We start from the raw sequence: 27,008 nt of genomic DNA on the forward strand, positions 1-27,008 counted from the left end.
TAGTGGATAGGAGGTGTTTGGTTTTGTAGAGATGGTCTGGTGTGCAGTTTCTAGGCCCACGGTGGGGCAGGCAGTGCTCAGGCTTAGCAGGCTTGAGGCCCACTGGTGGGTGGAAGGTGTTCTATGTTGTTATGGTGGCTGGGTCAGTGGTAATGTTGGTGTGGTTCTGCTGCCAGGTGATTAGCTACGCCTTGTGGGTAGAAGGTGTCCTGTGTTGTTTTGGTGGCTAAGTCAGTGGTCATGTCGATGTGGTTCTGCTGCCAGATGGTTAGCTATGCCTTGTGGGTAGAAGGTGTCCTGTTTTGTTTTGGTGGCTAGGTCAGTGGTAATGTCGGTGCGGTTCTGCTGGCAGGTGGTTAGCTACGCCTTGTGCGTAGAAGGTGTCCTGTTTTGTTTTGGTGGCTAGGTCAGTGGTAATGTTGGTGCGGTTCTGCTGCTAGGTGGTTAGCTACGCCTTGTGGGTAGAAGGTGTCTTGTGTTGTTTTGGTGGCTAGGTCAGTGGTAATGTTGGTCTGGTTCTGTGGATAGAAGGTGTCCTGTGTTGTTTTGGTGGCTAGGTCAGTGGTAATGTTGGTGCGGTCTGCTGGCAGGTGGTTAGCTACACCTTGTGGGTAGAAGGAGTCCTGTGTTGTATTGGTGGCTAGGTCAGTGGTAATGTTGGTGCGGGTCTGCTGGCACGTGGTTAGCTGCGCCTTGTGGGCGAAAGGTGTCCTGTGTTGTTTTGGTGGCTAGGTCAGTGTTAATGTTGGTGCGGTTCTGCTAGCAGGTGGTTAGCTACGCTTTGTGGGTAGAAGGTGTCCTCTGTTGTTTTGTTGGCTAGGTCAGTGGTAATGTTGATGTGGTTCTGCTGCCATGTGGTTAGCTATGCCTTGTGGGTAGAAGGTGTCCTTTGTATGTTTTGGTGGCTAGGTCAGTGGTAATGTTGGTGCGGTTCTCCTGGCAGGTGGTTAGCTACGCCTTGTGGATAGAAGGTGTCCTGTGTTGTTTTGGTGGCAAGGTTAGTGTTAATGTTGCTGTGGTTCTGCTGCCAGCTTGTTAGCTACGCCTTGTGGGTAGAAGGTGTCCTGTGTTGTTTTGCTGGCTATGTCAGTGGTAATGTCGATGTGGTTCTGCTGCCAGGTGGTTAGCTACGCCTTGTACGTAGAAGGTGTCCTGTGTTGTTTTGGTGGCTAGGTCAGTGGTAATGTTGGTGCGGTTTTCCTGCTAGGTGGTTAGCTACGCCTTGTGGGTAGAAGGTGTCTTGTGTTGTTTTGGTGGCTAGGTCAGTGGTAATGTCGGTATGATTCTGTGGGTAGAAGGTGTCCTGTGTTGTTTTGGTGGCTAGGTCAGTGGTAATGTTGGTGTGGTCTGCTGGCAGGTGGTTAGCTACACCTTGTGGGTAGAAGGAATCCTGTGTTGTATTGGTGGATGGGTCAGTGGTAATGTTGGTACGGTTCGGCTGGCACGTGGTTAGCTGCGCCTTGTGGGTAGAAGGTGTCCTGTGTTGTTTTGGTGGCTAGGTCAGTGTTAATGTTGGTGCGGTTCTGCTAGCAGGTGGTTAGCTACGCTTTGTGGGTAGAAGGTGTCCTCTGTTGTTTTGTTGGCTAGGTCAGTGGCAATGTTGTTGTGGTTCTGCTGTCATGTGGTTAGCTATGCCTTGTGGGTAGAAGGTGTCCTTTGTTGTTTTGGTGGCTAGGTCAGTGGTAATGTCGGTGTGGTTCTGCTGGCAGGTGGTTAGCTACGCCTTGTGCGTATAAGGTGTCATGTTTTGTTTTGGTGGCTAGGTCAGTGGTAATGTTGGTGCGGTTCTGCTGCTAGGTGGTTAGCTACGCCTTGTGGGTAGAAGGTGTCTTGTGTTGTTTTGGTGGCTAGGTCAGTGGTAATGTCGGACTGGTTCTGTGGGTAGAAGGTGTTGTGTGTTGTTTTGGTGGCTAGGTCAGTGGTAATGTTGATGCGGTCTGCTGGCAGGTGGTTAGCTACACCTTGTGGGTAGAAGGAGTCCTGTGTTGTATTGGTGGCTAGGTCAGTGGTAATGTTGGTGCGGTTCTGCTGGCACGTAGTTAGCTGCGCCTTGTGGGTAGAAGGTGTCCTGTGTTGTTTTGGAGGCAAGGTTAGTGTTAGTGTTGCTGTGGTTCTGCTGCCAGCTGGTTAGCTATGCCTTGTGGGTAGAAGGTGTCCTGTGTTGTTTTAGTGGCTAGGTCAGTAGTAATGTCGATGTGGTTCTGCTGCCAGGTGGTTAGCTATGCCTTGTGGGTAGAAGGTGTCCTGTTTTGTTTTGGTGGCTAGGTCAGTGGTAATGTCGGTACGGTTCTGCTGGCAGGTGGTTAGCTACACCTTGTGGGTAGAAGGTGTCTTGTGTTGTTTTGGTGGCTAGGTCAGTGGTAATGTCGGTCTGATTCTGTTGGGGTCATTACGACCCAGGCGGTAAGTACACCAACTTTATCACCATGGTGTAAACTACGTTTACACCATGGTGGATGGCGGATTTACCGCCCCATTCCAAGGTGAGTGGGGCGGTAAATCCCCATTTCCCATTTACCCTTCCCCATTCCCATTTTTGCCCCATAGGGCATAATGGGAGTGGGGAAGGCGCTAATTACGGTGCCGTAATTAGCACCAAGGCGTTTTAGCATCATGGATTTTAACGCCTGCTAAAAGCAGCCGTTAAAATTGGAATCAGGCGTTAAGGGTTAACGACAGCGTTAACCCTTAACGCCTGAGTTGTAATGAGGCCATGTGAGTAGAAGGTGTCCTGTGTTCTTTTGGTGGCTAGGTCACTGGTAATGTTGGTGCGGTCTGCTGGCAGGTGGTTAGCTACGCTTTGTGGGTAGAAGGTGTCCTCTTTTGTTCTGTTGGCTAGGTCAGTGGCAATGTTGTTGTGGTTCTGCTGTCATGTGGTTAGCTATGCCTTGTGGGTAGAAGGTATCCTTTGTTGTTTTGGTGGCTAGGTCAGTGGTAATGTTGGTGCGGTTCTTCTGGCAGGTGGTTAGCTACGCCTTGTGGGTAGAAGGTGTCCTGTGTTGTTTTGGTGGCAAGGTTAGTGTTAATGTTGCTGTGGTTCTGATGCCAGCTGGTTAGCTACGCCTTGTGAGTAGAAGGTGTCCTGTGTTGTTTTGGTGGCTAGGTCAGTGGTAATGTTGGTGCGGTTCTGCTGTGAGGTGGTTAGCTACACCTTGTGGGTAGAAGGAGTCCTGTGTTGTATTGGTGGCTAGGTCAGTGGTAATGTTGGTACGGTTCTGCTGGCACGTGGTTAGCTGAGCCTTGTGGGTAGAAGGTGTCCTGTGTTGTTTTGGTGGCTAGGTCAGTGTTAATGTTGGTGCGGTTCTGCTAGCCGGTGGTTAGCTACGCTTTGTGGGTAGAAGGTGTCCTCTGTTGTTTTGTTGGCTAGGTCAGTGGCAATGTTGTTTTGGTTCTGCTGTCATGTGGTTAGCTATGCCTTGTGGGTAGAAGGTGTCCTTTGTTGTTTTGGTGGCTAGGTCAGTGGTAATGTTGGTGCGGTTCTGCTGGCAGGTGGTTAGCTACGCCTTGTGGGTAGAAGGTGTCCTGTGTTGTTTTGGTGGCAAGGTTAGTGATAATGTTGCTGTGGTTCTGCTGCCAGCTGGTTAGCTATGCCTTGTGAGTAGAAGGTGTCCTGTGTTGTTTTGGTGGCTAGGTCAGTGGTAATGTTGGTGCGGTTCTGCTGCGAGGTGGTTAGCAATGCCTTGTGGGTAGAAGGTGTCCTGTGTTGTTTTGGTGGCTAGGTGAGTGGTAATGTTGGTGCGGTTGTGCTGGCAGGTGGTTAGCTACACTTTGTGGGTAGAAGGTGTCCTGTGTTGTTTTGGTGGCTAGGTCAGTGGTAATCTTGGTGCGGTTCTTCTGCCAGGTGGTTAGCTACGCCTTCTGGGTAGAAGGTGGCCTGTGTTTTGGTGGCTAGGTCAGTGGTAATGTTGGTGTGGTTCTGCTGCCAGGTGGTTAGGTACGCCTTGTGGGTAGAAGGTGTTCTGTGGTGTTTTGGTGGCAAGGTCAGTGTTAATGTTGGTGCGGTTCTGCTGCCAGGTGTTTAGCTACGCCTTATGGGTAGAAGGTGTCCTGTGTTGTTTTGGTGGCTAGGTTAGGGTTAATGTTGGTGCGGTTCTGCTGCCAGGTGGTAGCTACACCTTGCGGGTAGAAGGTGTTCTGTGTTGTTTTGGTGGCTAGGTCAGTGATAATGTTGGTGCGGTTCTGCTGCCAGGTGGTTAGGTACACCTTGTGGGTAGAAGATGTCCTGTGTTGTTTTGGTGGCTAGGTCAGTGGTAATGTTGGTGTGGTTCTGCTGCCAGGTGGTTAGCTACCCCTTGTGGGTAGGTAGCCTGTGTTGTTTTGGTGGCAAGGTTAGTGTTAATGTTGATGTGGTTCTGCTGCCAGGTGGTTAGCTACACCTTGTGGGTAGAAGATGTCCTGTGTTGTTTTGTTGGCTAGGTCAGTGGTAATGTTGGTGCGGTTCTGCTGGCAGGTGGTCAGCTACGCCTTTTGGGTAGAAGGTGTCCTGTGTTGTTTTGGTGGCTAGCTCAGTGGTAATGTTGGTGTGGTTCTGCTGCCAGGTGTTTAGCTATGCATGTGGGTAGAAGGTGTCCTGTCTTGTTTTGGTGGTTAGGTTAGTCTTAATGTTGGTGTGGTTCTGCTGGCAGGTGGTTAGCTACGCCTTGTGGGTAGAAGAGGTCCTGTGTTGTTTTGGTGGCTAGTTCAGTGGTAATGTTTGTGCGGTTCTGCTGGCAGGTGGTTAGCTACGCCTTGTGGGTAGAAGGTGTCCTGTGTTGTTTTGGTGGCTAGGTCAGTGGTAATGTTGATGTGGTTCTGCTGCCATGTGGTTAGCTATGTCTTGTGGGTAGAAGGTGTCCTTTGTTGTTTTGGTGGCTAGGTCAGTGGTAATGTTGGTGTGATTCTGCTGGCAGGTGGTTAGCTACGCCTTGTGGATAGAAGGTGTCCTGTGTTGTTTTGGTGGCAAGGTTAGTGTTAATGTTGCTGTGGTTCTGCTGCCAGCTGGTTAGCTACGCCTTGTGGGTAGAAGGTGTCCTGTGTTGTTTTGGTGGCTATGTCAGTGGTGATGTCGATGTTGTTCTGCTGCCAGATGATTAGCTACGCCTTGTGGGTAGAAGGTGTCCTGTGTTGTTTTGGTGGCTAAGTCATGTGGTTCTGCTGCCAGGTGGTTAGCTACGCCTTGTGGGTAGAAGGTGTCCTGTTTTGTTTTGGTGGCTAGGTCAGTGGTAATGTCGGTGCTGTTCTGCTGGCAGGTGGTTAGCTACGCCTTGTGCGTAGAAGGAGTCCTGTTTTGTTTTGGTGGCTAGGTCAGTGGTAATGTCGGTGCGGTTCTGCTGCTAGGTGGTAAGCGACGCCTTGTGGGTAGAAGGTGTCTTGTGTTGTTTTGGTGGCTACGTCAGTGGTAATGTCGGTCTGGTTCTGTGGATAGAAGGTGTCCTGTGTTGTTTTGGTGGCAAGGTCAGGGGTAATGTTGGTGCGGTCTGCTGGCAGGTGGTTAGCTACACCTTGTGGGTAGAAGGAGTCCTGTGTTGTATTCGTGGCTAGGTCAGTGGTAATGTTGGTGCGGTTCTGCTGGCACGTGGTTAGCTGCGCCTTGTGGGTGAAAGGTGTCCTGTGTTGTTTTGGTGGCTAGGTCAGTGTTAATGTTGGTGCGGTTCTGCTAGCAGGTGGTTAGCTACGCTTTGTGGGTAGAAGGTGTCCTCTGTTGTTTTGTTGGCTAGGTCAGTGGTAATGTTGATGTGGTTCTGCTGCCATGTGGTTAGCTATGCCTTGTGGGTAGAAGGTGTCCTTTGTATGTTTTGGTGGCTAGGCCAGTGGTAATGTTGGTGCGGTTCTCCTGGCAGGTGGTCAGCTACGCCTTGTAGATAGAAGGTGTCCTGTGTTGTTTTGGTGGCAAGGTTAGTGTTAATGTTGCTGTGGTTCTGCTGCCAGGTGGTTAGCTACCCCTTGTGCGTAGAAGTTGTCCTGTGCTGTTTTGGTGGCTAGGTCAGTGGTAATGTTGGTGCGGTTTTCCTGCTAGGTGGTTAGCTACGCCTTGTGGGTAGAAGGTGTCTTGTGTTGTTTTGGTGGCTAGGTCAGTGGTAATGTCGGTATGATTCTGTGGGTAGAAGGTGTCCTCTGTTGTTTTGGTGGCTAGGTCAGTGGTAATGTTGGTGTGGTCTGCTGGCAGGTGGTTAGCTACACCTTGTGGGTAGAAGGAGTCCTGTGTTGTATTGGTGGATGGGTCAGTGGTAATGTTGGTACGGTTCTGCTGGCACGTGGTTAGCTCCGCCTTGTGGGTAGAAGATGTCCTGTGTTGTTTTGGTGGCTAGGTCAGTGTTAATGTTGGTGCGGTTCTGCTAGCAGGTGGTTAGCTACGCTTTGTGGGTAGAAGGTGTCCTTTGTTGTTTTGTTGGCTAGGTCAGTGGCAATGTTGTTGTGGTTCTGCTGTCATGTGGTTAGCTATGCCTTGTGGGTAGAAGGTGTCCTTTGTTGTTTTGGTGGCTAGGTCAGTGGTAATGTCGGTGCGGTTCTGCTGGCAGGTGGTTAGCTACGCCTTGTGCGTAGAAGGTGTCATGTTTTGTTTTGTTGGCTAGGTCAGTGGTAATGTTGATGTGGTTCTGCTGCCATGTGGTTAGCTATGCCTTGTGGGTAGAAGGTGTCCTTTGTATGTTTTGGTGGCTAGGCCAGTGGTAATGTTGGTGCGGTTCTCCTGGCAGGTGGTCAGCTACGCCTTGTAGATAGAAGGTGTCCTGTGTTGTTTTGGTGGCAAGGTTAGTGTTAATGTTGCTGTGGTTCTGCTGCCAGGTGGTTAGCTACCCCTTGTGCGTAGAAGGTGTCCTGTGCTGTTTTGGTGGCTAGGTCAGTGGTAATGTTGGTGCGGTTCTGCTGCTAGGTGGTTAGCTACACCTTGTGGGTAGAAGGTGTCTTGTGTTGTTTTGGTGGCTAGGTCAGTGGTAATGTCGGTCTGGTTCTGTGGGTAGAAGGTGTCGTATGTTGTTTTGGTGGCTAGGTCAGTGGTAATGTTGGTGCGGTCTGCTGGCAGGTGGTTAGCTACACCTTGTGGGTAGAAGGAGTCCTGTGTTGTATTGGTGGCTAGGTCAGTGGTAATGTTGGTGCGGATCTGCTGGCACGTAGTTAGCTGCACCTTGTGGGTAGAAGGAGCCCTGTGTTGTATTGGTGGCTAGGTCAGTGGTAATGTTGGTGCGGTTCTGCTGGCACGTAGTTAGCTGCGCCTTGTGGGTAGAAGGTGTCCTGTGTTGTTTTGGTGGCTAGGTCAGTGTTAATGTTGGTGCGGTTCTGCTAGCAGGTGGTTAGCTAGGCTTTGTTGGTAGAAGGTGTCCTCTGTTGTTTTGTTGGCTAGGTCAGTGGTAATGTTGATGTTGTTCTGCTGCCATGTGGTTAGCTATGCCTTGTGGGTAGAAGGTGTCCTTTGTTGTTTTGGTGGCTAGGTCAGTGGTAATGTTGGTGTGGTTCTGCTGGCAGGTGGTTAGCTAGGCCTTGTGGGTAGAAGGTGTCCTGTGTTGTTTTGGTGGCAAGGTTAGTGTTAGTGTTGCTGTGGTTCTGCTGCCAGCTGGTTAGCTACGCCTTGTGGGTAGAAGGTGTCCTGTGTTGTTTTGGTGGCTAGGTCAGTAGTGATGTCGATGTGGTTCTGCTGCCAGGTGGTTAGCTATGCCTTGTGGGTAGAAGGTGTCCTGTTTTGTTTTGGTGGCTAGGTCAGTGGTAATGTCGGTCTGATTCTGTTGGGGTCATTACGACCCAGGCGGTAAGTACACCAACTTTACCACCATGGTGTAAACTATGTTTACACCATGGTGGATGGCGGATTTACCGCCCCATTCCAAGGTGAGTGGGGCGGTAAATCCCCATTTCCCATTTACCCTTCCCCATTCCCATTTTTGCCCCATAGGGCATAATGGGAGTGGGGAAGGCACTAATTACGGTGCCGTAATTAGCACCAAGGCGGTTTAGCGCCATGGATTTTAACGCCTGCTAAAAGCAGCCGTTAAAATTGGAATCAGGCGTTAAGGGTTAACGACGGCGTTAACCCTTAACGCCTGAGTTGTAATGAGGCCCTGTGAGTAGAAGGTGTCCTGTGTTGTTTTGGTGGCTAGGTCACTGGTATGTTGGTGCGGTCTGCTGGCAGGTGGTTAGCTACACCTTGTGGGTAGAAGGAGTCCTGTGTTGTATTAGTGGCTAGGTAAGTGGTAATGTTAGTACGGTTCTGCTGGCACGTGGTTAGCTGCGCCTTGTGGGTAGAAGATGTCCTGTGTTGTTTTGGTGGCTAGGTCAGTGTTAATGTTGGTGCGGTTCTGCTAGCAGGTGGTTAGCTACGCTTTGTGGGTAGAAGGTGTCCTCTGTTGTTATGTTGGCTAGGTCAGTGGCAATGTTGTTGTGGTTCTGCTGTCATGTGGTTAGCTATGCCTTGTGGGTAGAAGGTGTCCTTTGTTGTTTTGGTGGCTAGGTCAGTGGTAATGTTGGTGTGGTTCTGCTGGCAGGTGGTTAGCTACGCCTTGTGGGTAGAAGGTGTCCTGTGTTGTTTTGGTGGCAAGGTTAGTGTTAATGTTGCTGTGGTTCTGATGCCAGCTGGTTAGCTACGCCTTGTGAGTAGAAGGTGTACTGTGTTGTTTTGGTGGCTAGGTCAGTGGTAATGTTGGTGCGGTTCTGCTGCGAGGTGGTTAGCTACACCTTGTGGGTAGAAGGAGTCCTGTGCTGTATTGGTGGCTAGGTCAGTGGTAATGTTGGTACGGTTCTGCTGGCACGTGGTTAGCTGCGCCTTGTGGGTAGAAGGTGTCCTGTGTTGTTTTGGTGGCTTGGTCAGTGTTAATGTTGGTGCGGTTCTGCTAGCCGGTGGTTAGCTACGCTTTGTGGGTAGAAGGTGTCCTCTGTTGTTTTGTTGGCTAGGTCAGTGGCAATGTTGTTGTGGATCTGCTGTCATGTGGTTAGCTATGCCTTGTGGGTAGAAGGTGTCCTTTGTTGTTTTGGTGGCTAGGTCAGGTGTAATGTTGGTGCGGTTCTGCTGGCAGGTGGTTAGCTACGCCTTGTGGGTAGAAGGTGCCCTGTGTTGTTTTGGTGGCAAGGTTAGTGTTAATGTTGCTGTGGTTCTGCTGCCAGCTGGTTAGCTACCCCTTGTGAGTAGAAGGTGTCCTGTGTTGTTTTGGTGGCTAGGTCAGTGGTAATGTTGGTGCGGTTCTGCTGCGAGGTGGTTAGCTATGCCTTGTGGGTAGAAGGTGTCCTGTGTTGGTTTGGTGGCTAGGTCAGTGGTAATGTTGGTGCAGTTCTGCTGGCAGGTGGTTAGCTACACCTTGTGGGTAGAAGGTGTCCTGTGTTGTTTTGGTGGCTAGGTCAGTGGTAATGTTTGTGCGGTTCTTCTGCCAGGTGGTTAGCTACGCCTTGTGGGTAGAAGGTGTCCTGTGTTTTGGTGGCTAGGTCAGTGGTAATGTTGGTGCGGTTCTGCTGCCAGGTGGTTAGGTACGCCTTGTGGGTAGAAGGTGTTCTGTGGTGTTTTGGTGGCAAGGTCAGTGTTAATGTTGGTGCGGTTCTGCTGCCAGGTGTTTAGCTACGCCTTCTTGGTAGAAGGTGTCCTGTGTTGTTTTGGTGGCTAGGTTAGGGTTAATGTTGGTGCGGTTCTGCTGCCAGGTGGTTGCTACACCTGGCGGGTAGAAGGTGTTCTGTGTTGTTTTGGTGGCTAGGTCAGTGATAATGTTGGTGCGGTTCTGCTGCCAGGTGGTTAGCTACGCCTTGTGGGTAGAAGATGTCCTGAGTTGTTTTGGTGGCTAGGTCAGTGGTAATGTTGGTGTGGTTCTGCTGCCAGGTGGTTAGCTACCCCTTGTGGGTAGGTAGCCTGTGTTGTTTTGGTGGCAAGGTTAGTGTTAATGTTGATGTGGTTCTGCTGCCAGGTGGTTAGCTACACCTTGTGGGTAGAAGATGTCCTGTGTTGTTTTGTTGGCTAGGTCAGTGGTAATGTTGGTGCGGTTCTGCTGGCAGGTGGTTAGGTACGCCTTTTGGGTAGAAGGTGTCCTGTGTTGTTTTGGTGGCTAGGTCAGTGGTAATGTTTGTGCGGTTCTTCTGCCAGGTGGTTAGCTACGCCTTGTGGGTAGAAGGTGTCCTGTGTTTTGGTGGCTAGGTCAGTGGTAATGTTGGTGCGGTTCTGCTGCCAGGTGGTTAGGTACGCCTTTTGGGTAGAAGGTGTCCTGTCTTGTTTTGGTGGCTAGGTTAGTCTTTATGTTGGTGTGGTTCTGCTGGCAGGTGGTTAGCTACGCCTTGTGGGTAGAAGATGTCCTGTGTTGTTTTGGTGGCTAGTTCAGTGGTAATGTTGGTGCTGTTCTGCTGACAGGTGGTTAGCTACGCCTTGTGGGTAGAAGGTGTCCTGTGTTGTTTTGGTGGCTAGGTCAGTGGTAATGTTGGTGCGGTCCTGCTGCCAGGTGGTTAGCTGCGCTTTGTGGGTAGAAGGTGTCCTCTGTTGTTTTGTTTGCTAGGTCAGTGGTAATGTTGATGTGGTTCTGCTGCCATGTGGTTAGCTATGTCTTGTGGGTAGAAGGTGTCCTTTGTTGTTTTGGTGGCTAGGTCAGTGGTAATGTTGGTGTGATTCTGCTGGCAGGTGGTTAGCTACGCCTTGAGGGTAGAAGGTGTCCTGTTTTGTTTTGGTGGCTAGGTCTGTGGTAATGTCGGTGCGGTTCTGCTGGCAGGTGGTTAGCTATGCCTTGTGCGTAGAAAGTGTCCTGTGTTGTCTTGGTGGCTAGGTCAGTGGTAATGTTGGTGCGGTTCTGCTGCTAGGTGGTTGGCTACGCCTTGTGGGTAGAAGGTGTCTTGTGTTGTTTTGGTGGCTAGGTCAGTGGTAATGTCGGTCTGGTTCTGTGGTTAGAATGTGTCCTGTGTTGTTTTGGTGGCTTTGTCAGTGGTAATGTTGGTGCGGTTCTGCTGGCACGGTTAGCTGAGCTTTGTGGTTAGAAGGTGTCCTGTGTTGTTTTGGTGGCTAGGTCAGTGTTAATGTTGGTGCGGTTCTGCTAGCAGGTGGTTACCTATGCTTTGTGGGTAGAAGGTGTCCTCTGTTGTTTTGTTGGCTAGGTCAGTGGTAATGTTGATGTGGTTCTGCTGCCATGTGGTTAGCTATGCATTGTAGGAAGAATGTGTCCTTTGTTGTTTTGGTGGATAGGTCAGTGTTAATGTTGGTGCGGTGCTGCTGGCGGTGGTTAGCTACGCCTTGTGGGTAGAAGGTGTCCTGCGTTGTTTTGGTGTCAAGGTTACTGTTAATGTTGCTGTGGTTCTGCTGCCAGCTGGTTAGCTACACCTTGTGAGTAGAAAGTGTCCTGTGTTATTATGGTGGCTAGGTCAGTTCTAATGTTGGTGCGGTTCTGCTGCGAGGTGGATAGCTACACCTTGTGGGTAGAAGGTGTCCTGTGTTGTTTTGGTGGCTAGGTCAGTGCTAATGTTGGTGCGGTTCTTCTGCCAGTTGGTTAGCTACACCTTGTGGGTAGAAGGTGTCCTTTGTTTTGGTGGCTAGGTCAGTGGTAATGTTGGTGCGGTTCTGCTGGCAGGTGGTTAGCTACACCTTGTGGGTAGAAGGTGTCCTGTGTTGTTTTGGTGGCTAGGTCAGTGGTAGTGTTTGTGCGGTTCTTCTGCCAGGTGGTTAGCTACGCCTTGTGGGTAGAAGGTGTCCTGTGTTTTGGTGGCTAGGTCAGTGGTAATGTTGGTGCGGTTCTGCTGCCAGGTGGTTGCTACACCTGGCGGGTAGAAGGTGTTCTGTGTTGTTTTGGTGGCTAGGTCAGTGATAATGTTGGTGCAGTTCTGCTGCCAGGTGGTTAGCTACGCCTTGTGGGTAGAAGATGTCCTGTGTTGTTTTGGTGGCTAGGTCAGTGGTAATGTTGGTGTGGTTCTGATGCCAGGTGGTTAGCTACCCCTTGTGGGTAGGTAGCCTGTGTTGTTTTGGTGGCAAGGTTAGTGTTAATGTTGATGTGGTTCTGCTGCCAGGTGGTTAGCTACACCTTGTGGGTAGAAGATGTCCTGTGTTGTTTTGTTGGCTAGGTCAGTGGTAATGTTGGTGCGGTTCTGCTGGCAGGTGGTTAGGTACGCCTTTTGGGTAGAAGGTGTCCTGTGTTGTTTTGGTGGCTAGGTCAGTGGTAATGTTTGTGCGGTTCTTCTGCCAGGTGGTTAGCTACGCCTTGTGGGTAGAAGGTGTCCTGTGTTTTGGTGGCTAGGTCAGTGGTAATGTTGGTGCGGTTCTGCTGCCAGGTGGTTAGCTACGCCTTGTGGGTAGAAGATGTCCTGTGTTGTTTTGGTGGCTAGTTCAGTGGTAATGTTGGTGCGGTTCTGCTGACAGGTGGTTAGCTACGCCTTGTGGGTAGAAGGTGTCCTGTGTTGTTTTGGTGGCTAGGTCAGTGGTAATGTTGGTGCGGTCCTGCTGCCAGGTGGTTAGCTACGCTTTGTGGGTAGAAGGTGTCCTCTGTTGTTTTGTTTGCTAGGTCAGTGGTAATGTTGATGTGGTTCTGCTGCCATGTGGTTAGCTATGTCTTGTGGGTAGAAGGTGTCCTTTGTTGTTTTGGTGGCTAGGTCAGTGGTAATGTTGGTGTGATTCTGCTGGCAGGTGGTTAGCTACGCCTTGTGGGTAGAAGGTGTCCTGTGTTGTTTTGGTGGCTAGGTCAGTGGTAATGTCGATGTGGTTCTGCTGCCAGGTGGTTAGCTATGCCTTGAGGGTAGAAGGTGTCCTGTTTTGTTTTGGTGGCTAGGTCTGTGGTAATGTCGGTGCGGTTCTGCTGGCAGGTGGTTAGCTATGCCTTGTGCGTAGAAAGTGTCCTGTGTTGTCTTGGTGGCTAGGTCAGTGGTAATGTTGGTGCGGTTCTGCTGCTAGGTGGTTCGCTACGCCTTGTGGGTAGAAGGTGTCTTGTGTTGTTTTGGTGGCTAGGTCAGTGGTAATGTCGGTGTGGTTCTGTGGGTAGAATGTGTCCTGTGTTGTTTTGGTGGCTTTGTCAGTGGTAATGTTGGCGCGGTTCTGCTGGCACGTGGTTAGCTGAGCCTTGTGGTTAGAAGGTGTCCTGTGTTGTTTTGGTGGCTAGGTCAGTGTTAATGTTGGTGCGGTTCTGCTAGCAGGTGGTTACCTATGCTTTGTGGGTAGAAGGTGTCCTCTGTTGTTTTGTTGGCTAGGTCAGTGGTAATGTTGATGTGGTTCTGCTGCCATGTGGTTAGCTATGCCTTGTGGGAAGAATGTGTCCTTTGTTGTTTTGGTGGATAGGTCAGTGTTAATGTTGGTGCGGTGCTGCTGGCGGTGGTTAGCTACGCCTTGTGGGTAGAAGGTGTCCTGCGTTGTTTTGGTGGCAAGATTACTGTTAATGTTGCTGTGGTTCTGCTGCCAGCTGGTTAGCTACACCTTGTGAGTAGAAAGTGTCCTGTGTTATTTTGGTGGCTAGGTCAGTGCTAATGTTGGTGCGGTTCTGCTGCGAGGTGGATAGCTACACCTTGTGGGTAGAAGGTGTCCTGTGTTGTTTTGGTGGCTAGGTCAGTGCTAATGTTGGTGCGGTTCTTCTGCCAGTTGGTTAGCTACGCCTTGTGGGTAGAAGGTGTCCTTTGTTTTGGTGGCTAGGTCAGTGGTAATGTTGGTGCGGTTCTGCTGCCAGGTGGTTAGCTACGCCTTGTGGGTAGAAGGTGTTCTGTGGTGTTTTGGCGGCAATGTCAGTGTTAATGTTGGTGCGGTTCTGCTGGCATTTGGTTAGCTACGCCTTGTGGGTAGAAGGTGTCCTGTGTTGTTTTGGTGGCAAGGTTAGTGTTAATGTTGCTGTGGTTTTGCTGCCAGCTGGTTAGCTACGCCTTGTGAGTAGAAGGTGTCCTGTGTTGTTTTGGTGGCTAGGTCAGTGGTAATGTTGGTGCGGTTCTGCTAGCAGGTGGTTAGCTACACTTTGTAGATAGAAGGTGTCCTCTGTTGTTTTGTTGGCTAGGTCAGTGCCAATGTTGTTGTGGTTCTGCTGTCATGTGGTTAGCTACGCCTTATGGGTAGAAGGTGTCCTGTGTTGTTTTGGTGGCTAGGTTAGGGTTAATGTTGGTGCGGTTCTGCTGCCAGGTGGTTAGCTACACCTTGCGGGTAGAAGGTGTTCTGTGTTGTTTTGGTGGCTAGGTCAGTGATAATGTTGGTGCGGTTCTGCTGCCAGGTGGTAAGCTACGCCTTGTGGGTAGAAGGTGTCCTGTGTTGTCTTGGTGGCTAGGCCAGTGGTAATGTTGGTGTGGTTCTGCTGCCAGGTGGTTAGCTACCCCTTGTGGGTAGGTATCCTGTGTTGTTTTGGTGGCAAGGTTAGTGTTAATGTTGATGTGGTTCTGCTGCCAGGTGGTTAGCTACGCCTTGTGGGTAGAAGGTGTCCTGCGTTGTTTTGGTGGCTAGGTCAGTGGTAATGTTGGTGTGGATCTGCTGCCAGGTGGTTAGCTACACCTTGTGGGTAGAAGGTGTCCTGTGTTGTTTTGGTGGCTAGGTCAGTGGTAATGTTGATGTGGTTCTGCTGCCATGTGGTTAGCTATGCCTTGTGGGAAGAATGTGTCCTTTGTTGTTTTGGTGGCTAGGTCAGTGTTAATGTTGGTGCGGTGCTGCTGGCGGTGGTTAGCTACGCCTTGTGGGTAGAAGGTGTCCTGTGTTGTTTTGGTGGCAAGGTTACTGTTAATGTTGCTGTCGTTCTGCTGTCAGCTGGTTAGCTACGCCTTGTGAGTAGAAGGTGTCCTGTGTTGCTTTGGTGGCTAGGTCAGTGCTAATGTTGGTGCGGTTCTGCTGCGAGGTGGTTAGCTGCTCCTTGTGGGTAGAAGGTGTCCTGTGTTGTTTTGGTGGCTAGGTCAGTGGTAATGTTGGTGCGGTTCTTCTGCCAGTTGGTTAGCTACGCCTTGTGGGTAGAAGGTGTCCTGTGTTTTGGTGGCTAGGTCAGTGGTAATGTTGGTGCGGTTCTGCTGCCAGATGGTTAGCTACGCCTTGTGGGTAGAAGGTGTTCTGTGGTATTTTGGCGGCAATGTCAGTGTTAATGTTGGTGCGGTTCTGCTAGCAGGTGGTTAGCTACGCCTTGTGGGTAGAAGGTGTCCTGTGTTGTTTTGGTGGCAAGGTTAGTGTTAATGTTGCTGTGGTTCTGCTGCCAGCTGGTTAGCTACGCCTTGTGAGTAGAAGGTGTCCTGTGTTGTTTTGGTGGCTAGGTCAGTGGTAATGTTGGTGCGGTTCTGCTAGCAGTTGGTTAGCTACGCTTTGTGGGTAGAAGGTGTCCTCTGTTGTTTTGTTGGCTAGGTCAGTGGCAATGTTGTTGTGGTTCTGCTGTCATGTGGTTTTCTACGCCTTATGGGTAGAAGGTGTCCTGTGTTGTTTCGGTGGCTAGGTTAGGGTTAATGTTGGTGCGGTTCTGCTGCCAGGTGGTTAGCTACACCTTGCGGGTAGAAGGTGTTCTGTGTTGTTTTGTTGGCTAGGTCAGTGATAATGTTGATGCGGTTCTGCTGCCAGGTGGTTAGCTACGCCTTGTGGGTAGAAGGTGTCCTGTGTAGTTTTGATGGCTAGGTCAGTGGTAATGTTGGTGTGGTTCTGCTGCCAGGTGGTTAGCTACCCCTTGTGGGTAGGTATCCTGTGTTGTTTTGGTGGCAAGGTTAGTGTTAATGTTGATGTGGTTCTGCTGCCAGGTGGTTAGCTACGCCTTGTGGGTAGAAGGTGTCCTGCGTTGTTTTGGTGGCTAGGTCAGTGGTAATGTTGGTGTGGATCTGCTGCCAGGTGGTTAGCTACACCTTGTGGGTAGAAGGTGTCCTGTGTTGTTTATTGGCTAGGCCAGTGGTAATGTTGGTGCGGTTCTGCTGGCAGGTGGTTAGCTATGCAGTCTGGGTAGAAGGTGTCCTTTTTTGTTTGGTGGCTAGGTCAGTGGTAATGTTGGTGTGGTTCTGCTGCCAGGTGGTTAGCTACACCTTGTGGGTAGAAGATGTCCTGTGTTGTTTTGGTGGCTAGGTCATTGGTAATGTTGGTGCGGTTCTGCTGCCAGGTGATTAGCTACACCTTGTGGGTAGAAGGTGTCATGTGTTGTTTTGGTGGCTAGGTTAGTGGTAATGTTGGTGTGATTCTGCTGCCAGGTGGTTAGCTACGTCTGTAGGTAGAAGGTGTCCTGTGTTGGTTTGGTGGCTAGGTCAGTGGTAATGTTGGTGCGATTCTACTGGCAGGTGGTTAGCTACGCCTTGTGGGTAGAAGGTGTCCTGTGTTCATTTGGTGGCTAGGTCAGTGGTAATGTTGGTGCGGTTCTGCTGCCAGGTGGTTAGCTATGCCTTGTGGGAAGAAGGTGTCCTGTATTGTTTTGGTGACTCGGTTAGTGGTAATGTTGGTGCAATTCTGCTGCCAATTGGTTAGCTATGCCTTGTGGGTAGAAGGTGTCCTGTGGTAATGTTGGTGTGGTTCCACTGCCAGGTGGTTAGCTACGCCTTGTTGGTAGAAGGTGTCTTGTGTTGTTTTGGTGGTTAGGTCAGTGTTAATGTTGGTGCGGTTCTGCTGCCAGGTCATTAGCTACGGCTTGTGGGTAGAAGGTGTCCTGTGTTGTTTTGACGGCTAGGTCAGCGGAAATTTTGGTGCTGTTCTGTTGGCATGTGGTTAGCTACGCCTTGTGGGTAGAAAGTGTCCTATGTTGTTTTGGTGGCTAGGTCAGTGTTAATGTTGGTGCGGTTCTGCTGCCAGGTGGTTAGCTATGCCTTGTGGGTAGAGGGTGTCCTGTGTTGTTTTGGTGGCTAGCTTAGTGTTAATGTTGGTGCAGTTCTACTGCCAGGTGGTTAGCTACGCCTTGTGGGTAGAAGGTGTCCTGTGTTGTTTTGGTGGCTAGGTCAGTGGTAATGTTGGTCTGGTTCTGTGGGTAGAAGGTGTCCTGTGTTGTTTTGGTGGCTAGGTCAGTGGTAACATTGGTGCGGTGTACTGGCAGGTGGTTAGCTACACCTTGTGGGTAGAAGGAATCCTGTGTTGTATTGGTGGCTAGGTCAGTAGTAATGTTGGTGCGGTTCTGCTGGCACGTGGTTAGCTGTGCCTTGTGGGTGAAGGTGTCCTGTGTTGTTTTCGTGGCTAGGTCAGTGTTAATGTTGGTGCGGTTCTTCTAGCAGGTGGTTAGCTACGCTTTGTGGGTAGAAGGTGTCCTCTGTTGTTTTATTGGCTAGGTCAGTGGTAATGTTGATGTGGTTCTGCTGCCATGTTGTTAGCTATGCCTTGTGGGTAGAAGGTGTCCTTTGTTGTTTTGTTGGCTAGGTCAGTGGTAATGTTGGTGCGGTTCTGCTGGCAGGTGGTTAGCTACGCCTTGTGGGTAGAAGGTGTCCTGTGTTGTGTTGGTGGCAAGGTTAGTGTTAATGTTGCTGTGGTTCTGCTGCCAGCTGGTTAGCTACGCCTTGTGAGTAGAAGGTGTCCTGTGTTGTTTTGGTGGCTAGGTCAGTGGTAATGTTGGTGCAGTTCTGCTGCGAGGAGGTTAGCTATGCCTTGTGGGTAGAAGGTGTCCTGTGTTGTTTTGGTGGCTAGGTCAGTGGTAATGTTGGTGCTGTTCTGCTGGCAGGTGGTTAGCTACACCTTGTGGGTAGAAGGTGTCCTGTGTTGTTTTGGTGGCTAGGTCAGTGGTAATGTTGGTGCGGTTCTTCTGCCAGGTGGTTAGCTACGCCTTATGGGTAGAAGGTGTCCTGTGTTTTGGTGGCTAGGTTAGTCTTAATGTTGGTGCGGTTCTGCTGCCAGGTGGTTAGCTATGCAGTCTGGGTAGAAGGTGTCCTTTGTTGTTTGGTGGCTAGGTCAGTGGTAATGTTGGTGTGGTTCTGCTGCCAGGTGGTTAGCTATGCCTTGTGGGTAGAAGATGTCCTGTGTTGTTTTGGTGGCTAGGTCAGTGGTAATGTTGGTGCGGTTCTGCTGGCAGGTGGTTAGCTACGCCTTGTGGATAGAAGGTGTCTTGTGTTGTTTTGGTGGCTAGGTCAGTGGTAATGTTGGTGCAGTTCTGCTGCCAGGTGGTTAGCTATACTTTGTGGGTAGAAGGTGTCCTCTGTTGTTTTGGTGGCTAGGTCCCTGGTAATGTTGATGTGGTTCTGCTGCCATGTGGTTAGCTATGCCTTGTGGGTAGAAGGTGTCCTTTGTTGTTTTGGTGGCTACGTCAGTGGTAATGTTGGTGCGGTTCTGCTGGCAGGTGGTTAGCTACGCCTTGTGGGTAGAAGGTGTCCTGTGTTGTTTTGGTGGCAAGGTTAGTGTTAATGTTGCTGTGGTTCTGCTGCCAGCTGGTTAGCTACGCCTTGTGGGTAGAAGGTGTCCTGTGTTGTTTTGGTGGCTAGGTCAGTGGTAATGTCGATGTGGTTCTGCTGCCAGGTGGTTAGCTATGCCTTGTGGGTAGAAGGTGTCCTGCGTTGTTTTGGTGGCTAGGCCAGTGGTAATGTTGATGTGGTTCTGCTGCCAGGTGGTTAGCTATGCCTTGTGGGTAGAAGGTGTCCTGCGTTTTTTTGGTGGCTAGGTCAGTGGTAATGTTGGTGTTGATCTTCTGCCAGGTGGTTAGCTGCACCTTGTGGGTAGTAGGTGCCCTGTGTTGTTTTGTTGGCTAGGTCAGTGGTAATGTTGGTGAGGTTCTGCTGGCAGGTGGTCGCTACGCCTTGTGGGTAGAAGGTGCCCTGTGTTGTTTTGTTGGCTAGGTCAGTGGTAATGTTGGTGCGGTTCTGCTGGCAGGTGGTCAGCTACGCCTTTTGAGCAGAAGGTGTCCTGTGTTGTTTTGTTGGCTAGGTCAGTGGTAATGTTGGTGCGGTTCTGCTGGCAGGTGGTCAGCTACGCCTTTTGGGTAGAAGGTGTCCTGTGTTGTTTTGGTGGCTAGGTCAGTGGTAATGTTGGTGTGGTTCTGCTGCCAGGTGGTTAGCTATGCCTGTGGGTAGAAGGTGTCCTGTCTTGTTCTGGTGGCTAGGTTAGTCTTAGTGTTGGTGCGGTTCTGCTGCCAGGTGGTTAGCTATGCAGTCTGGGTAGAAGGTGTCCTTTGTTGTTTGGTGGCTAGGTCAGTGGTAATGTTGGTGTGGTTCTGCTGCCAGGTGGTTAGCTACGCCTTGTGGGTAGAAGATGTCCTGTGTTGTTTTGGTGGCTAGGTCATTGGTAATGTTGGTGCGGTTCTGCTGGCAGGTGGTTAGCTACGCCTTGTGGGTAGAAGGTGTCCTGTGTTGTTTTGGTGGCTAGGTCAGTGGTAATGTTGGTGTGGTTCTGCTGCCAGGTGGTTAGCTATGCCTTGTGGGTAGAAGGTGTCCTGTATTGTTTTGGTGGCTAGGTTAGTGGTAATGTTGGTGCAGTTCTGCTGCGTATTGGTTAGCTACGCCTAGTGGGTAGATGGTGTCCTGTGGTAATTTTGGTGCGGTTCCGCTGCCAGGTGATTAGCTACGCCTTTTGGTAAAAGGTGTCCTGTATTGTTTTGGTGGCTAGGTTAGGGTTAATGTTGGTGTGGTTCTGCTTCCAGGTGGTTAGCTACGCCTTGTGGGTAGAAAGTGTCCTGTGTAGTTTTGGTGGCAAAGTTAGTGTTAATGTTAGTGTGGTTCTGCTGCCAGGTGGTTAGCTACGCCTTGTGGGTAGAAGGCGTCCTGCGTTGCTTTGGTGGCTAGGTCATTGGTAATGTTGGTGCGGTTCTGCTGCGAGGTGGTTAGCTACACCTTGTGGGTAGAAGGAGTCCTGTGCTGTATTGGTGGCTAGGTCAGTGGTAATGTTGGTACGGTTCTGCTGGCACGTGGTTAGCTGCGCCTTGTGGGTAGAAGGTGTCCTGTGTTGTTTTGGTGGCTAGGTCAGTGTTAATGTTGGTGCGGTTCTGCTAGCAGGTGGTTAGCTACGCTTTGTGGGTAGAAGGTGTCCTCTGTTGTTATGTTGGCTAGGTCAGTGGCAATGTTGTTGTGGTTCTGCTGCCAGGTGGTTAGCTACACCTTGTGGGTAGAAGGTGTCCTGTGTTGTTTTGTTGGCTAGGTCAGTGGTAATGTTGGTGCGGTTCTGCTGGCTGGTGGTTAGCTATGCCTTTTGGGTAGAAGGTGTCCTGTGTTGTTTTGGTGGCAATGTTAGTGTTAATGTTGCTGTGGTTCTGCTGCCAGCTGGTTAGCTACGCCTTGTGGGTAGAAGATGTCCTGTGTTGTTTTGGTGGCTAGGTCAGTGGTAATGTTGGTGCGATTCTGCTGGCAGGTGGTGAGCTACGCCTTGTGGGTAGAAGGTGTCCTGTGTTCTTTTGGTGGCTAGGTCAGTGGTAATGTTGGTGCGGTTCTGCTGCCAGGTGGTTAGCTATGCCTCTTGGGAAGAAGGTGTCCTGTATTGTTTTGGTGGCTGGGTTAGTGGTAATGTTGGTGCAGTTCTGCTGCCAATTGGTTAGCTATGCCTTGTGGGTAGAACGTGTCCTGTGGTAATGTTGGTGTGGTTCCGCTGCCAGGTGGTTAGCTACGCCTTGTGGGTAGAAGGTTTCCTGTGTTGTTTTGGTGGTTAGGTCAGTGTTAATGTTGGTGCGGTTCTGCTGCCAGGTGGTTAGCTACACCTTGTGGGTAGAAGGTGTCCTGTGTTGTTTTGATGGCTAGGTCAGCGTTAATGTTGGTGCAGTTCTGCTACCAGGTGGTTAGCTATGCCTTGTGGGTAGAGGGTGTCCTGTGTTGTTTTGGTGGCTAGGTCAGTGGTAATGTTTGTGAGGTTCAGCTGGCAGGTGGTTAGCTACACCTTTTGGGTAGAAGGTGTCCTGTGTTGTTTTGGGGGCTAGGTCAGTGGTAATGTTGATGTGGTTCTGCTGCCAGGTGGTTAGCTAAGCCTTGTGGGTAGAAAGTGTCCTGTGTTGTTTTGGTGGCTAGGTTAATGTTGGTGTGGTTAAGCTGCCAGCTGGTTAGCTACGCCTTGTGGGTAGAAGGTGTCCAGTGTTATTTTGGTGGCTAGGTCAGTGGTAATGTTGGTGTGGTTCTGCTGGTAGGTGGTTAGCTACGCCTTGTGGGTAGCAGGCGTCCTGTGTTGTTTTGGTGGCTAGGTCAGTGGTAATGTTGGTGCGGATCTGCTGCGAGGTGGTTTGCTACGACTTGCCGTCCCCCTGAAGCACCCGTGCACTTCAGGAGCACCTGGCAGCATCGCCCCCACACCCAAAGCACCTGGCTGAAACACTTGCAGCACCCCACAAACCCACAGCCCAAGCAGCGCTGCAGCAGGAATCGAGTCCCTCGTTATTTAAGCAGAAAACAGGGTTTAAATGGATTTCTGGACGATTTAACAATGAAATGTGATCAGTGTGCAAAATAAAGAATTAACTGCATTACATCTGACTACTCCTACTTCAAATCCCTCCCCGCGGCTGGCGAGGCGGAATGACGATACATTAAGGATTGCAAGAGAAGGAAATCAGCTGTAATGCACCTGTGAGTGCCTTTGTAATTCACAGACTCGCTTTTCCTTTTTTTAAAAAATTTACATATCTATTATTGAGGGAATATGTGTATCGACTACAAACCTTTCGCTCTCCAGGTGTTTTGAACTACAACTCCCATCAGCCAAAGTCAGCATAGTCAATAGTAAGAGATCATCAGAGTCGTAGTCCAAAACATCTGGAGAGGCACAGGTTGCAGACACCTGCAGCAGAGGGAAGTTAATGAGCAACTGACTGGTTAATGGTGGGTAATACGGTGTATAGTGACATTTTGCAGAGAAAAAATGTGAATAGTTTTTTTTATTCCATTTTTTTAACGGGGGTTCCCCCCAACCCCCCATTCTTCTTACTGCCACTTTTTTGCTACTAACGAAAGAAACATAAAACATATAAAAGTAAAATACAACTATTTGAAGAAAAAAAATTCGACATTTTTGTTCTGAGATTTTGGCATGTCAAAAATGTGTTTTCGAAAATATAACTGGATACCGGGTAATACATGGCCATATAGACCAGGAGCGGGAACAGGAAAAATGGCGGACTGGATATGTGCAGAGGGAAACATCTGTTATAAAGTCACACTAGGGACAGAGTTGTCAGGGAGGCGGTCAAGAGCTGGGAAGTTGATGGAGCACCTGAAGATTTTGGGCAGACTTAAAGGAGTGGGCCCTAGTGGTGTTTTTGACTCGGGAGTTTAGTGAGTTCCAGTGGTGTGGGGGAAATAGGGAGAAGTGGCGAACGCGAAAAGATGCACAGGGTTGCCCCGGGGAATGGTGGTATTAAGGAGGGAGTAAAAGTGTATGTTGTGGGGAGGAGATTAGGGGGGGGAAACCTTCATCCAGTTAAAGGGAAATTGGGGACAGGCCTGTGAATGGACTTAACCATACGCAGTAGGAATTTGAAAAGCGGCTGATGGATAGGGTTTGGAAAGTGGGCAGGGGGGGTTGAAGAGGGTGCATGTGTTGAGCCCCTGTTGTCAAGCAGTGGAAGGAGTAAAGTAGGAGTAAAGTGGCAGGGCAAGGTGAAGTCCATTGAAATTGTGGAGACCGCATATTGTTTTTCTTAGAAAAGGTTAGAAGAGAGGCACTTATAAAATGGGTACAGTCCAAGGAAATATCTAAACGCATTTGGGAAGTAATTTATTGGTATAAAGTTAGGTAAGGCTGAAAAGAATTGCCACTGCTGCTCCAGGAGAGAAAAAGGGAAAAATGACCTCTCAAAAGACAGTGGCGTAGGAAAAAAGATGGGAAATCTGTGGGAGAAGTTAGGTAATGACATCCAGCCTTTAAGGACTTCTAGGTGGATTGAAAGGAGGAACACAGGGCTGCCTCATTCATATCATGAGAAGTCCAGGGAAGGAATCCTTAAAATAGACCAGGGCCTTAATAGTGCAATGAGGAACGTCTGATAATGAGAAACTCAATGGAGCTTCAGCAGGAGCTCAGCCGTAGGAGCGTATCTTCAACAGGAGCTCATCCGTAGGAGCGTACCTTCAACAGGAGCTCAGCCGGTGGAGCGTACCTTCAACAGGAGCTTAGCCGTAGGAGCGTACCTTCAACAGGAGCTCAGCTGTAGGAGCGTACCTTCAACAGGAGCTCAGCCGTAGGAGCGTATCTTCAACAGGAGCTCATCCGTAGGAGCCTACCTTCAACAGGAGCTCAGCCGTAGGAGCGTATCTTCAACAGGAGCTCATCCGTAGGAGCATACCTTCAACAGGAGCTCAGCCGTAGGAGCGTACCTTCAACAGGAGCTTAGCCGTAGGAGCGTACCTTTAACAGGAGCTCAGCTCTAGGAGCGTACCTTCAACAGGAGCTCAGCCATAGGAGCGTACCTTCAACAGGAGCTCAGCCGTAGGAGCGTATCTTCAACAGAAGCTCATCCCTAGGAGCGTACCTTCAACAGGAGCTCAGCCGTAGGAGCGTACCTTCAACAGGAGCTTAGCCGTAGGAGCGTACCTTCAACAGGAGCTCAGCCAAAGATCCACCAGCAAATTGATCAGTATCGTGTCCGCCTTCCCCTTCCTAACTTCTTGTATCCCCTGCTTTTAATCCTCATCATTCCCTCTCTCCATGACCTTCCTCGTGTACTCTTGATATGCTATCATTCTAAGTGCCTCCATAGTATGGTGCCCTCTCACTGCATCACTTTGTTGTTCATAACTACCTTTGCGATTGCGAAACGCGCCTTCCCTTTCCGTGTAGCCTGTGCTTGTCAGTCTAAACTTGTTTAATTAAAGACCTGTGTTTTCATTTAGTCACAGTGTTGCTTCGATGCTTCTGCCTCAAACCTTGGAGTCGGATCCTAGCCAGTCTCCGGCTATTCCCTTTTTTGTGGGTCGGCGAAGGTTTTTCTGTCTGCTGCAAATAAGAAGAGACAGAAGGCGAGTTTAATCAAATTCTTATGAAGAATGACTTCTATATTTAAAGAGAAAGACATATGAATGTCAAAGAACACATTGCCATTATTTAATTTCAAGCTTTATTATGCACATTCATAAAATGAAGTATGATACTGGCTAATTGAGAACACTTGCTTCGACCTGTAATCCCGGACATTTTGGGTATCAGAAGTCGAGGACAAGCGATGAAGCAGTGTGTCGCATCGTTAGGGCAAGCAACTCCTCTATAAATACAAGACATGACTATACATGTGAAGCAGGGTAGAATCAGACATTCTACTTGTGGGGCAGACATGGCCAACAAACCCACCGCTATCGATTGTACGAGCGCCTGCTTACATTCCCATATATCCAGATTCCAATGGGGATAAAGTGTATGGGGAAGAAATAGACGAAATAGAGGGAGAGAGAGAGGAAGACTGAGAGACTGAGACTAAACTTGAGGGCATCTTGTTATGAACACTAGGGGCCTCATTACAAGTGAGGCGGAACGGCTTAACGGGCTCCGCAAAAGGAGGCGGACCCGTTAAACCCGTTCTGCCTCATTACAAGCTCCCCTCGCGGGACCCGGTAAGTAACGCCTGGTCAAACTAGGCGTCCTTACTGGGTCCCGCGAGGGGAAGAGGGAGCAAACAACGGGCCCCTGTAATAGGTCCATTGTTTGCTCCCTCCCCCATTCCCATTCAGCCCTATGGGGGATGAAATGGGAATGAGGAAGGTCTGGGAAAGGGTTCCTCGAGGGAGGAATTACCGGGCCCCCCGAATTCGGAATGGCCCGGTAATTTCCCATTCTGGGAACCCGGACCCGATTTTGGCAGCAGCAATGCCAAATCGTCACATCACCAAACTGCCAAAATCGTAACGAGGCCCTAGGTATCGTTTTGTAAAAGATGATATTTTCCAAGGTTTGTGTTTGGAGCTCCACATATGGGCTTGCGTCATCAGCGTCAGTCTTCCAGTAGCTGATGCAGATGGTAATCGAAGGGGGACGTGAATTTGCACCATTCTGGGATGGTACAGTAAATTATGGAAACACTGTGGCAGGAAGGCCGCCTGGCAGAATGCAGATGCCTTGGTGTGCAGGGAATTGTGCATTCTTGGGCGCATAGGTTGAATACACAGGGTCCACTAGACCCAACGCAGAAGGATCGATTGCCGTGCATGATACAAGTGCCGATCCCACCATCAAGGACGTCCATGGTTGGAAGTATGTGCTTTGGTGCTCCGCTGTTTGAGCAGAACCCATTGTTTTAGCCAGTGTACTGGGGCGGGCAGGGTCGGGGTGGGGGAGTTTAAGAAGAGTAGAACCACCGTGTTTGTCCTGCTTAGGAGAACAGCACTGCTCTTTCTTTCATATTGCATAGTGTCAAGAAATCAACCTGATTTATCCCCTAGTCAGGGGTAGAAAACCTGCAACTCTGCAGATGGCCTACAAATCCCAGGATCCCACATTGAATACAATGACTAGGGCTGATGGGAGTTGCAGGCCAAACCAACTGGAGAGCCACAGGTTGCCTACCCGTGCTCCGGGTGGGAATCCAGGCATCGTCCACGTACATCTAGCAGAGGAGATTGTCGGACTGATTTGCTGTCATATCTTTGTGTTTTGCCAGGTCGCATCCATGTAGTAAAAATAACCACTAGGAGAAATCAGAACATTGGGTGCTTTGTTTCAAGTGGGTGCAATTGTTGTTCACATCGGAAACACAGAACGGTAATGTCTCTACCACCTCTGAAGCAGGGGGCCAGGCTCTGCCACATGGGTGGAGAGACCAATCTATTTTTCTATCTGATACCTGCTACCTCATCTGTCCCTCAGGAAGTGCTAAATTACACCTCTTTGGTGGTGTAGCTGTCCCTATGTGTTGCTGGGGCGCCTCCTGTCTAACAGGGATAGAGAAAGAAATAGCCCTATCTTTTCAAATTAAACACTTTTGGATTTTCTCAGATGAACGTATGCTCTGAGCGCAGTGTGACACCCCTCCAAAAAGGAGTGAATCACTCTCAACTCATAATAGCGCCCCATACAAAGGGGTTTAAATCTGTAGAGTTACAGTGATGATCAGTGAGTAAATGCTCCAAGATCTGGAACTAATTATAAAAAGCTACATTCGAGTAGGGATTTTATCTCCATTTATTAAATTCTCCCATGAGTGTGTAGCTGTCTTCTCCAACACGCTCAGAGCATTCAATGCCTACATTTCTCCACTGAAATTAATTATTTCACTCAGTATCTCCGGAACACAGTGAAGGATATCTGGTCAAACAGTGATCGACCGGTTTTGGTGGCGCATCCTCATCAGCGTCACCTGCATCAGGACCATGCTATCCACCTTCTCATTCTTGGGTCTTATGGGAAATTGCTTCCCAAGGGCTATACTGCACAATCGGTTTATCAGTTACAACAAACAACCGTTCATACGAAACCATGTCAGTCCATGGTTGAGCAAGCGTGATCAGTATAGTTACCTTTGCATTTCTTTAGCCGCTCTTGGGTCAAGTGCGTATCCTAACGCGTCTCAAAGGGGCAGCCTTTATTGCTTTATTCCCGGTTTCTCTGACTAATCGCGTGACAGCTATCACACGTCTCGTTTTCTGTGTGCTTCTTCTTAGATAACTCACAGGCACCGCCATCTTGGAGTATCCAGGCTGTAGCAAAAAAGGTACTGAGCAGTGTGCTCCGACCCATTCATGAGTACCCATTCCATAGTCTCTGTCGGAAGGACAGGATTCACAGCTAAGCCATTAAACTCACAAAAGTTACTCACAAGGAGACAAGTGATAGTGGCCCTCATTCCGAGTTTGGAGGCAGCCATGGCGCTATAAGCGCCATGGCTGCCTCCAAAATCGGTCCGACTCCGGCCTGGTGAAGGAAGAAATTGCCGGTCCAGTCCGAGGTCGGCGGGACTGGTAATTCCCCATTTACCAGAGGCATTCCCCATTCCCGTTATTGACCCCGGTATCCCTTTGCGGGTCCCGTTATTAGCGCCTGGTAAAACCAGGCGTTAAGGGAGTGACCCGCAAAGGGAACTCGGAATGGGGCGCAAAGGGATTACCGGCACCAGTGTCATTACCGATGCCCGGTACCCCTTTGCACCCACCTTGTAATGAGGACCAATGTCTCTTCTTGATCCGGGTCATCGCATGGACTAATAAATACATAAATACATTTTTATGATTCACATTGATGCATCTAATTACGTGCCTTCATCCACCTTTACAAAACAGCTTTTAATATGACAGCGTTGGATACTGTAGCACGTCAGAAGGAGGAGACAGAGTATAAATTGCCATTAGCAAGTTTTTTTATTTAAATTAATTAAAAAAAAGGC

The sequence above is a fragment of the Ambystoma mexicanum genome, chromosome 13 (genome assembly GCF_040938575.1).
Source record: "Ambystoma mexicanum isolate Mex_15411 chromosome 13, UKY_AmexF1_1, whole genome shotgun sequence".
Lineage (NCBI taxonomy): Eukaryota > Metazoa > Chordata > Amphibia > Caudata > Ambystomatidae > Ambystoma > Ambystoma mexicanum.